The sequence below is a fragment of the Pogona vitticeps genome, chromosome 1 (assembly GCF_051106095.1).
Source record: "Pogona vitticeps strain Pit_001003342236 chromosome 1, PviZW2.1, whole genome shotgun sequence".
NCBI lineage: Eukaryota > Metazoa > Chordata > Lepidosauria > Squamata > Agamidae > Pogona > Pogona vitticeps.
In genome coordinates this window covers 181,614,882-181,627,429 of record NC_135783.1, presented here as the reverse complement: position 1 = coordinate 181,627,429, position 12,548 = coordinate 181,614,882, and positions in this window count along the sequence as shown.

Genomic DNA, 12,548 nt, shown 5'->3' with positions numbered 1-12,548 from the left:
ACAGTTCTCGGTCTTCTGGTGTATCTTCATCCTGAAGATATACAGGAACACATGTAGACAGGAGTTCAATAGTTCCTGGCCTTCTGGTGTAACTTGATCCAGAATGTATACAGGAATACAGGCAGGCAGGAGATAAACAGTTCCTGGCCTTCTGGTATAACTTGATGCAGAAGGTATACAGGAACACTGGAAGGCAGGAGTTCAACAGATTCCGGCCGGCTGGTGTAACTTGATCCAGAAGGTATACAGGAACACAGGTAGGGAGGAGTTCAACAGTTCCCGGCCTTCTGATCCAGAAGGTATACAGGAACACAGGGAGGCAGGAGTTCAAAGGTTTCCGGCCGGCTGGTGTATCTTGATGCAGAAGGTATGCTGGAACACAGGTAGGCAGGAGTTCAACAGTTCCCGGCCTTCTGGTGTAACCTGATCCAGAAGGTATACAGGAACACAGGTAGGGAGGAGTTCAACAGTTCCCGGCCTTCTGATCCAGAAGGTATACAGGAACACAGGGAGGCAGGAGTTCAAAGGTTTCTGGCCGGCTGGTGTATCTTGATGCAGAAGGTATGCTGGAACACAGGTAGGCAGGAGTTCAACAGTTCCCGGCCTTCTGGTGTAACTAGATCCAGAAGGTATACAGGAACACAGGTAGGCAGGAGTTCAACAGATTCTGGCCGGCTGGTGTATCTTGATCCAGAAGGTATGCTGGAACACAGGTAGGCAGGAGTTCAACAGTTCTCGGCCTTCTGGTGTAACTTGATCCAGAAGGTATACAGGAACACAGGTAGGCAGGAGTTCAACAGTTCCCGGCCTTCTGATCCAGAAGGTATACAGGAACACAGGGAGGCAGGAGTTCAAAGGTTTCTGGCCTTCTTGTGTAACTTGATCCAGAAGGTATACAGGAACACAGGTAGGCAGGGGTTCAACAGATTCTGGCCTGCAGGTGTAACTTGATCCAGAAGGTATGCAGGAACACAGGTAGGCAGGAGATCAAACGTTTCTGGCCGGCTGGTGTATCTTGATCCAGAAGATATACAGGAACACATGTAGACAGGAGTTCAACAGTTCCTGGCCTTCTGGTGTAACTTGATCCAGAATGTATACAGGAATACAGGCAGGCAGGAGATAAACAGTTCCTGGCGTTCTGGTATAACTTGATGCAGAAGGTATACAGGAACACTGGAAGGCAGGAGTTCAACAGATTCCGGCCGGCTGGTGTAACTTGATCCAGAAGTTATACAGGAACACACGTAGGCAGGAGATAAACAGTTCCCGGTCTTCTGGTGTAACTTGATCCAGAAGGTATACAGGAACACACGTAGGCAGGAGTTTAACAGATTCTGGCCGGCTGGTGTATGTTGATGCAGAAGGTATCCTGGAACACAGGTAGGCAGGAGTTCAACAGTTCCCGGCCTTCTGGTGTAAGTTGATCCAGAAGGTATACAGGAACACAGGTAGGGAGGAGTTCAACAGTTCCCGGCCTTCTGATCCAGAAGGTATACAGGAACACAGGGAGGCGGGAGTTCAAAGGTTTGTGGCCGGCTGGTGTATCTTGATGCAGAAGGTATGCTGAAACACAGGTAGGCAGGAGTTTAACAGTTCCCGGCCTTCTGGTGTAACTAGATCCAGAAGGTATACAGGAACACAGGTAGGCAGGAGTTCAACAGATTCTGACCGGCTGGTGTATCTTGATCCAGAAGGTATGCTGGAACACAGGTAGGCAGGAGTTCAACAGTTCCCGGCCTTCTGGTGTAACTTGATCCAGAAGGTATACAGGAACACAGGTAGGGAGGAGTTCAACAGTTCCCGGCCTTCTGATCCAGAAGGTATACAGGAACACAGGTAGGCAGGAGATCAAACGTTTCTGGCCGGCTGGTGTAACTTGATCCAGAAGGTATACAGGAACACACGTAGGCAGGAGTTCAACAGATTCTGGCCGGCTGGTGTATCTTGATCCAGAAAGTATCCTGGAACTCAGGTAGGCAGGAGTTCAACAGTTCCCGGCCTTCTGATCCAGAAGGTATACAGGAACACAGGGAGGCAGGAGTTCAAAGGTTTCTGGCCGGCTGGTGTATCTTGATGCAGAAGGTATGCTGGAACACAGGTAGGCAGGAGTTCAACAGTTCCCGGCCTTCTGGTGTAACTAGATCCAGAAGGTATACAGGAACACAGGTAGGCAGGAGTTCAACAGATTCTGGCCGGCTGGTGTATCTTGATCCAGAAGGTATGCTGGAACACAGGTAGGCAGGAGTTCAACAGTTCTCGGCCTTCTGGTGTAACTTGATCCAGAAGGAATACAGGAACACAGGTAGGCAGGAGTTCAACAGTTCCCGGCCTTCTGATCCAGAAGGTATACAGGAACACAGGGAGGCAGGAGTTCAAAGGTTTCTGGCCTTCTTGTGTAACTTGATCCAGAAGGTATACAGGAACACAGGTAGGCAGGGGTTCAACAGATTCTGGCCTGCAGGTGTAACTTGATCCAGAAGGTATGCAGGAACACAGGTAGGCAGGAGATCAAACGTTTCTGGCCGGCTGGTGTATCTTGATCCAGAAGATATACAGGAACACATGTAGACAGGAGTTCAACAGTTCCTGGCCTTCTGGTGTAACTTGATCCAGAATGTATACAGGAATACAGGCAGGCAGGAGATAAACAGTTCCTGGCGTTCTGGTATAACTTGATGCAGAAGGTATACAGGAACACTGGAAGGCAGGAGTTCAACAGATTCCGGCCGGCTGGTGTAACTTGATCCAGAAGTTATACAGGAACACACGTAGGCAGGAGATAAACAGTTCCCGGTCTTCTGGTGTAACTTGATCCAGAAAGTATACAGGAACACACGTAGGCAGGAGTTTAACAGATTCTGGCCGGCTGGTGTATGTTGATGCAGAAGGTATCCTGGAACACAGGTAGGCAGGAGTTCAACAGTTCCCGGCCTTCTGGTGTAAGTTGATCCAGAAGGTATACAGGAACACAGGTAGGGAGGAGTTCAACAGTTCCCGGCCTTCTGATCCAGAAGGTATACAGGAACACAGGGAGGCGGGAGTTCAAAGGTTTGTGGCCGGCTGGTGTATCTTGATGCAGAAGGTATGCTGAAACACAGGTAGGCAGGAGTTCAACAGTTCCCGGCCTTCTGGTGTAACTAGATCCAGAAGGTATACAGGAACACAGGTAGGCAGGAGTTCAACAGATTCTGACCGGCTGGTGTATCTTGATCCAGGAGGTATGCTGGAACACAGGTAGGCAGGAGTTCAACAGTTCCCGGCCTTCTGGTGTAACTTGATCCAGAAGGTATACAGGAACACAGGTAGGGAGGAGTTCAACAGTTCCCGGCCTTCTGATCCAGAAGGTATACAGGAACACAGGTAGGCAGGAGATCAAACGTTTCTGGCCGGCTGGTGTAACTTGATCCAGAAGGTATACAGGAACACACGTAGGCAGGAGTTCAACAGATTCTGGCCGGCTGGTGTATCTTGATCCAGAAAGTATCCTGGAACTCAGGTAGGCAGGAGTTCAACAGTTCCCGGCCTTCTGATCCAGAAGGTATACAGGAACACAGGGAGGCAGGAATTCAACAGTTTCTGGCTGGCTGGTGTATCTTGATCCAGAAGGTATACAGGAACACACGTAGGCAGGAGATCAACACTTCCCGGTCTTCTGGTGTAACTTGATCCAGAAGGTATACAAGAACACACGTAGGCAGGAGTTCAACAGATTCTGGCCGGCTGATGTATGTTGATGCAGAAGGTATCCTGGAACACAGGTAGGCAGGAGTTCAACAGTTCCCGGCCTTCTGGTGTAACTTGATCCAGAAGGTATACAGGAACACAGGTAGGGAGGAGTTCAACAGTTCCCGGCCTTCTGATCCAGAAGGTATACAGGAACACAGGGAGGCAGGAGTTCAAAGGTTTCTGGCCGGCTGGTGTATCTTGATGCAGAAGGTATGCTGGAACACAGGTAGGCAGGAGTTCAACAGTTCCCGGCCTTCTGGTGTAACTAGATCCAGAAGGTATACAGGAACACAGGTAGGCAGGAGTTCAACAGATTCTGGCCTGCTGGTGTATCTTGATCCAGAAGGTATACTGGAACACAGGTAGGCAGGAGTTCAACAGTTCTCGGCCTTCTGGTGTAACTTGATCCAGAAGGTATACAGGAACACACGTAGGCAGGAGTTCAACAGTTCCCGGCCTTCTGATCCAGAAGGTATACAGGAACACAGGGAGGCAGGAGTTCAAAGGTTTCTGGCCTTCTTGTGTAACTTGATCCAGAAGGTATACAGGAACACAGGTAGGCAGGGGTTCAACAGATTCTGGCCTGCAGGTGTAACTTGATCCAGAAGGTATGCAGGAACACAGGTAGGCAGGAGATCAAACGTTTCTGGCCGGCTGGTGTAACTTGATCCAGAAGGTATACAGGAACACACGTAGGCAGGAGATCAACACTTCCCGGTCTTCTGGTGTAACTTGATCCAGAAGGTATACAGGAACACACATAGGCAGGAGTTCAACAGATTCTGGCCGGCTGGTGTATCTTGATCCAGAAAGTATCCTGGAACTCAGGTAGGCAGGAGTTCAACAGTTCCCGGCCTTCTGGTGTAATTTGATCCAGAAGGTATACAGGAACACAGGGAGGCAGGAGTTCAACAGTTCCCGGCCTTCTGATCCAGAAGGTATACAGGAACACAGGGAGGCAGGAGTTCAAAGGTTTCTGGCCTTCTTGTGTAACTTTTTCCAGAAGGTATACAGGAACACAGGTAGGCAGGGGTTCAACAGATTCTGGCCGGCTGGTGTATCTTGATCCAGAAGGTATGCTGGAACAAAGGTAGGCAGGAGTTCAAAGGTTTCTGGCCGGCTGGTGTATCTTGATGCAGAAGGTATGCTGGAACACAGGTAGGCAGGAGTTCAACAGTTCCCGGCCTTCTGGTGTAACTAGATCCAGAAGGCATACAGGAACACAGGTAGGCAGGAGTTCAACAGATTCTGGCCGGCTGGTGTATCTTGATCCAGAAGGTATGCTGGAACACAGGTAGGCAGGAGTTCAACAGTTCCCGGCCTTCTGGTGTAACTTGATCCAGAAGGTATACAGGAACACAGGTAGGGAGGAGTTCAACAGTTCCCGGCGTTCTGATCCAGAAGGTATACAGGAACACAGGGAGGCAGGAGTTCAAAGGTTTCTGGCCTTCTTGTGTAACTTGAACCAGAAGGTATACAGGAACACAGGTAGGCAGGGGTTCAACAGATTCTGGTCTGCAGGTGTAACTTGATCCAGAAGGTATGCAGGAACACAGGTAGGCAGGAGATCAAACGTTTCTGGCCGGCTGGTGTAACTTGATCCAGAAGGTATACAGGAACACACGTAGGCAGGAGATCAACACTTCCCGGTCTTCTGGTGTAACTTGATCCAGAAGGTATACAGGAACACACGCAGGCAGGAGTTCAACAGATTCTGGCCGGCTGGTGTATCCTGATCCAGAAGGTATCCTGGAACACAGGTAGGCAGGAGTTCAACAGTTCCCGGCCTTCTGGTGTAACTAGATCCATAAGGTATACAGGAACAAAGGTAGGCAGGAGTTCAACAACTCCCGGCCTTCTGGTGTAACTTGATCCAGAAGGTATACAGGAACACAGGTAGGCAGGAGATCAACAGTTCCTGGCCTTCTGATCCAGAAGGTATACAGGAACACAGGTAGGCAGGAGTTCAAAGGTTTCTGGCCTTCTGGTGTAACTTGATGTAGAGGGTATACAGGAACACAGGTAGGCAGGAGTTCAACAGTTCCCGGAGTTCTGGTGTAACTTGATCGAGAAGGTATACAGGAACACAGGTAGGCAGGAGATCAACAGTTCTCGGCCTTCTGCTGTAACTTGATCCTGAAGATAAACAGGAACACATGTAGACAGGAGTTCAACAGTTCCTGGCCTTCTGGTGTAACTTGATCCAGAATGTATAAAGGAATACAGGCAGGCAGGAGATAAACAGTTCCTGGCCTTCTGGTATAACTTGATGCAGAAGGTATACAGGAACACTGGAAGGCAGGAGTTCAACAGATTCCGGCCGGCTGGTGTAACTTGATCCAGAAGGTATACAGGAACATAGGTAGGCAGGAATTCAACAGTTTCTGGCTGGCTGGTGTATCTTGATCCAGAAGGTATACAGGAACACACGTAGGCAGGAGATCAACACTTCCCGGTCTTCTGGTGTAACTTGATCCAGAAGGTATACAAGAACACACGTAGGCAGGAGTTCAACAGATTCTGGCCGGCTGATGTATGTTGATGCAGAAGGTATCCTGGAACACAGGTAGGCAGGAGTTCAACAGTTCCCGGCCTTCTGGTGTAACTTGATCCAGAAGGTATACAGGAACACAGGTAGGGAGGAGTTCAACAGTTCCCGGCCTTCTGATCCAGAAGGTATACAGGAACACAGGGAGGCAGGAGTTCAAAGGTTTCTGGCCGGCTGGTGTATCTTGATGCAGAAGGTATGCTGGAACACAGGTAGGCAGGAGTTCAACAGTTCCCGGCCTTCTGGTGTAACTTGATCCAGAAGGTATACAGGAACAGAGGTAGGGAGGAGTTCAACAGTTCCCGGCCTTCTGATCCAGAAGGTATACAGGAACACAGGGAGGCAGGAGTTCAAAGGTTTCTGGCCGGCTGGTGTATCTTGATGCAGAAGGTGTGCTGGAACACAGGTAGGCAGGAGTTCAACAGTTCCCGGCCTTCTGGTGTAACTAGATCCAGAAGGTATACAGGAACACAGGTAGGCAGGAGTTCAACAGATTCTGGCCGGCTGGTGTATCTTGATCCAGAAGGTATACTGGAACACAGGTAGGCAGGAGTTCAACAGTTCTCGGCCTTCTGGTGTAACTTGATCCAGAAGGTATACAGGAACACACGTAGGCAGGAGTTCAACAGTTCCCGGCCTTCTGATCCAGAAGGTATACAGGAACACAGGGAGGCAGGAGTTCAAAGGTTTCTGGCCTTCTTGTGTAACTTGATCCAGAAGGTATACAGGAACACAGGTAGGCAGGGGTTCAACAGATTCTGGCCTGCAGGTGTAACTTGATCCAGAAGGTATGCAGGAACACAGGTAGGCAGGAGATCAAACGTTTCTGGCCGGCTGGTGTAACTTGATCCAGAAGGTATACAGGAACACACGTAGGCAGGAGATCAACACTTCCCGGTCTTCTGGTGTAACTTGATCCAGAAGGTATACAGGAACACACATAGGCAGGAGTTCAACAGATTCTGGCCGGCTGGTGTATCTTGATCCAGAAAGTATCCTGGAACTCAGGTAGGCAGGAGTTCAACAGTTCCCGGCCTTCTGGTGTAATTTGATCCAGAAGGTATACAGGAACACAGGTACGGAGGAGTTCAACAGTTCCCGGCCTTCTGATCCAGAAGGTATACAGGAACACAGGGAGGCAGGAGTTCAAAGGTTTCTGTCCTTCTTGTGTAACTTGATCCAGAAGGTGTACAGGAACAAAGGTAGGCAGGGGTTCAACAGATTCTGGCCGGCTGGTGTATCTTGATCCAGAAGGTATGCTGGAACAAAGGTATGCAGGAGTTCAACAGTTCCCGGCTATCTGGTGTAACTAGATCCAGAAGGTATACAGGAACACACGTAGGCAGGAGTTCAACAGATTCTGGCCGGCTGGTGTATCCTGATCCAGAAGGTATCCTGGAACTCAGGTAGGCAGGAGTTCAACAGTTCCCGGCCTTCTGGTGTAACTTGATCCAGAAGGTATACAGGAACACAGGTAGGGAGGAGTTCAACAGTTCCCGGCCTTCTGATCCAGAAGGTATAGAGGAACACAGGGAGGCAGGAGTTCAAAGGTTTCTGGCCTTCTTGTGTTACTTGATCCAGAAGGTATACAGGAACACAGGTAGGCAGGGGTTCAACAGATTCTGGCCGGCTGGTGTATCTTGATCCAGAAGGTATGCTGGAACAAAGGTAGGCAGGAGTTCAACAGTTCCCGGCCTTCTGGTGTAACTAGATCCAGAAGGTATACAGGAACACATGCAGGCAGGAGTTCAACAGATTCTGGCCGGCTGGTGTATCCTGATGCAGAAGGTATCCTGGAACACAGGTAGCCAGGAGTTCAACAGTTCCCGGCCTTCTGGTGTAACTAGATCCAGAAGGTATACAGGAACAAAGGTAGGCAGGAGTTCAACAACTCCCGGCCTTCTGGTGTAACTTGATCCAGAAGGTATACAGGAACACAGGTAGGCAGGAGATCAACAGTTCCTGGCCTTCTGATCCAGAAGGTATACAGGAACACAGGTAGGCAGGAGTTCAAAGGTTTCTGGCCTTCTGGTGTAACTTGATGTAGAAGGTATACAGGAACACAGCTAGGCAGGAGTTCAACAGTTCCCGGAGTTCTGGTGTAACTTGATCGAGAAGGTATACAGGAACATAGGTAGGCAGGAGATCAACAGTTCTCGGTCTTCTGGTGTATCTTGATCCTGAAGATATACAGGAACACATGTAGACAGGAGTTCAATAGTTCCTGGCCTTCTGGTGTAACTTGATCCAGAATGTATACAGGAATACAGGCAGGCAGGAGATAAACAGTTCCTGGCCTTCTGGTATAACTTGATGCAGAAGGTATACAGGAACACTGGAAGGCAGGAGTTCAACAGATTCCGGCCGGCTGGTGTAACTTGATCCAGAAGGTATACAGGAACACAGGTAGGGAGGAGTTCAACAGTTCCCGGCCTTCTGATCCAGAAGGTATACAGGAACACAGGGAGGCAGGAGTTCAAAGGTTTCTGGCCGGCTGGTGTATCTTGATGCAGAAGGTATGCTGGAACACAGGTAGGCAGGAGTTCAACAGTTCCCGGCCTTCTGGTGTAACCTGATCCAGAAGGTATACAGGAACACAGGTAGGGAGGAGTTCAACAGTTCCCGGCCTTCTGATCCAGAAGGTATACAGGAACACAGGGAGGCAGGAGTTCAAAGGTTTCTGGCCGGCTGGTGTATCTTGATGCAGAAGGTATGCTGGAACACAGGTAGGCAGGAGTTCAACAGTTCCCGGCCTTCTGGTGTAACCTGATCCAGAAGGTATACAGGAACACAGGTAGGGAGGAGTTCAACAGTTCCCGGCCTTCTGATCCAGAAGGTATACAGGAACACAGGGAGGCAGGACTTCAAAAGTTTCTGGCCGGCTGGTGTATCTTGATGCAGAAGGTATGCTGGAACACAGGTAGGCAGGAGTTCAACAGTTCCCGGCCTTCTGGTGTAACTAGATCCAGAAGGTATACAGGAACACAGGTAGGCAGGAGTTCAACAGATTCTGGCCGGCTGGTGTATCTTGATCCAGAAGGTATGCTGGAACACAGGTAGGCAGGAGTTCAACAGTTCTCGGCCTTCTGGTGTAACTTGATCCAGAAGGTATACAGGAACACAGGTAGGCAGGAGTTCAACAGTTCCCGGCCTTCTGATCCAGAAGGTATACAGGAACACAGGGAGGCAGGAGTTCAAAGGTTTCTGGCCTTCTTGTGTAACTTGATCCAGAAGGTATACAGGAACACAGGTAGGCAGGGGTTCAACAGATTCTGGCCTGCAGGTGTAACTTGATCCAGAAGGTATGCAGGAACACAGGTAGGCAGGAGATCAAACGTTTCTGGCCGGCTGGTGTAACTTGATCCAGAAGATATACAGGAACACATGTAGACAGGAGTTCAACAGTTCCTGGCCTTCTGGTGTAACTTGATCCAGAATGTATACAGGAATACAGGCAGGCAGGAGATAAACAGTTCCTGGCCTTCTGGTATAACTTGATGCAGAAGGTATACAGGAACACTGGAAGGCAGGAGTTCAACAGATTCCGGCCGGCTGGTGTAACTTGATCCAGAAGTTATACAGGAACACACGTAGGCAGGAGATAAACAGTTCTCGGTCTTCTGGTGTAACTTGATCCAGAAGGTATACAGGAACACACGTAGGCAGGAGTTTAACAGATTCTGGCCGGCTGGTGTATGTTGATGCAGAAGGTATCCTGGAACACAGGTAGGCAGGAGTTCAACAGTTCCCGGCCTTCTGGTGTAAGTTGATCCAGAAGGTATATAGGAACACAGGTAGGGAGGAGTTCAACAGTTCCCGGCCTTCTGATCCAGAAGGTATACAGGAACAAAAGGAGGCAGGAGTTCAAAGGTTTCTGGCCTTCTTGTGTAACTTGATCCAGAAGGTATACAGGAACACAGGTAGGCAGGAGTTCAACAGTTCCCGGCCTTCTGGTGTAACTAGATCCAGAAGGTATACAGGAACACAGGTAGGCAGGAGTTCAACAGATTCTGACCGGCTGGTGTATCTTGATCCAGAAGGTATGCTGGAACACAGGTAGGCAGGAGTTCAACAGTTCCCGGCCTTCTGGTGTAACTTGATCCAGAAGGTATACAGGAACACAGGTAGGCAGGAGTTCAACAGTTCCCGGCCTTCTGATCCAGAAGGTATACAGGAACACAGGGAGGCAGGAGTTCAATGGTTTCTGGCCTTCTTGTGTAACTTGATCCAGAAGGTATACAGGAACACAGGTAGGCAGGGGTTCAACAGATTCTGGCCTGCAGGTGTAACTTGATCCAGAAGGTATTCAGGAACACAGGTAGGCAGGAGATCAAACGTTTCTGGCCGGCTGGTGTAACTTGATCCAGAAGGTATACAGGAACACACGTAGGCAGGAGTTCAACAGATTCTGGCCGGCTGGTGTATCTTGATCCAGAAAGTATCCTGGAACTCAGGTAGGCAGGAGTTCAACAGTTCCCGGCCTTCTGATCCAGAAGGTATACAGGAACACAGGGAGGCAGGGGTTCAAAGGTTTCTGGCCTTCTTGTGTAACTTGATCCAGAAGGTATACAGGAACACAGGTAGGCAGGGGTTCAACAGATTGTGGCCGGCTGGTGTATCTTGATCCAGAAGGTATGCTGGAACAAAGGTAGGCAGGAGTTCAACAGTTCCCGGCCTTCTGGTGTAACTATATCCAGAAGGTATACAGGAACACACGCAGGCAGGAGTTCAACAGATTCTGGCCGGCTGGTGTATCCTGATCCAGAAGGTATCCTGGAACTCAGGTAGGCAGGAGTTCAACAGTTCCCGGCCTTCTGGTGTAACTTGATCCAGAAGGTATACAGGAACACAGGTAGGGAGGAGTTCAACAGTTCCCGGCCTTCTGATCCAGAAGGTATACAGGAACAAAAGGAGGCAGGAGTTCAAAGGTTATTGGCCTTCTTGTGTAACTTGATCCAGAAGGTATACAGGAACACAGGTAGGCAGGGGTTCAACAGATTCTGGCCGGCTGGTGTATCTTGATCCAGAATGTATGCTGGAACAAAGGTAGGCAGGAGTTCAACAGATTCTGGCCGGCTGGTGTATCTTGATCCAGAAGGTATGCTGGAACACAGGTAGGCAGGAGTTCAACAGTTCCCGGCCTTCTGGTGTAACTTGATCCAGAAGGTATACAGGAACACAGGGAGGCAGGAGTTCAAAGGTTTCTGGCCTTCTTGTGTAACTTGATCCAGAAGGTATACAGGAACACAGGTAGGCAGGAGTTCAAAGGTTTCTGGCCTTCTTGTGTAACTTGATCCAGAAGATATACAGGAACACAGGTAGGCAGGGGTTCAACAGATTCTGGCCTGCAGGTGTAACTTGATCCAGAAGGTATGCAGGAACACAGGTAGGCAGGAGATCAAACGTTTCTGGCCGGCTGGTGTAACTTGATCCAGAAGGTATACAGGAACACACGTAGGCAGGAGATCAACACTTCCCGGTCCTCTGGTGTAACTTGATCCAGAAGGTATACAGGAACACACGTAGGCAGGAGTTCAACAGATTCTGGCCGGCTGGTGTATCTTGATCCAGAAAGTATCCTGGAACTCAGGTAGGCAGGAGTTCAACAGTTCCCGGGCTTCTGGTGTAACTTGATCCAGAAGGTATACAGGAACACAGGTAGGGAGGAGTTGAACAGTTCCCGGCCTTCTGATCCAGAAGGTATACAGGAACACAGGGAGGCAGGAGTTCAAAGGTTTCTGGCCTTCTTGTGTAACTTGATCCAGAAGGTATACAGGAACACAGGTAGGCAGGGGTTCAACAGATTCTGGCCGGCTGGTGTATCTTGATCCAGAAGGTATGCTGGAACAAAGGTAGGCAGGAGTTCAACAGTTCCCGGCCTTCTGGTGTAACTAGATCCAGAAGGTATACAGGAACACAGGTAGGGAGGAGTTCAACAGTTCCCGGCCTTCTGATCCAGAAGGTATACAGGAACACAGGGAGGCAGGAGTTCAAAGGTTTCTGGCCGGCTGGTGTATCTTGATGCAGAAGGTATGCTGGAACACAGGTAGGCAGGAGTTCAACAGTTCCCGGCCTTCTGGTGTAACTAGATCCAGAAGGTATACAGGAACACAGGTAGGCAGGAGTTCAACAGATTCTGGCCGGCTGGTGTATCTTGGTCCAGAAGGTATGCTGGAACACAGTTAGGCAGGAGTTCAACAGTTCCCGGCCTTCTGGTGTAACTTGATCCAGAAGGTATACAGGAACACACGCAGGCAGGAGTTCAACAGAT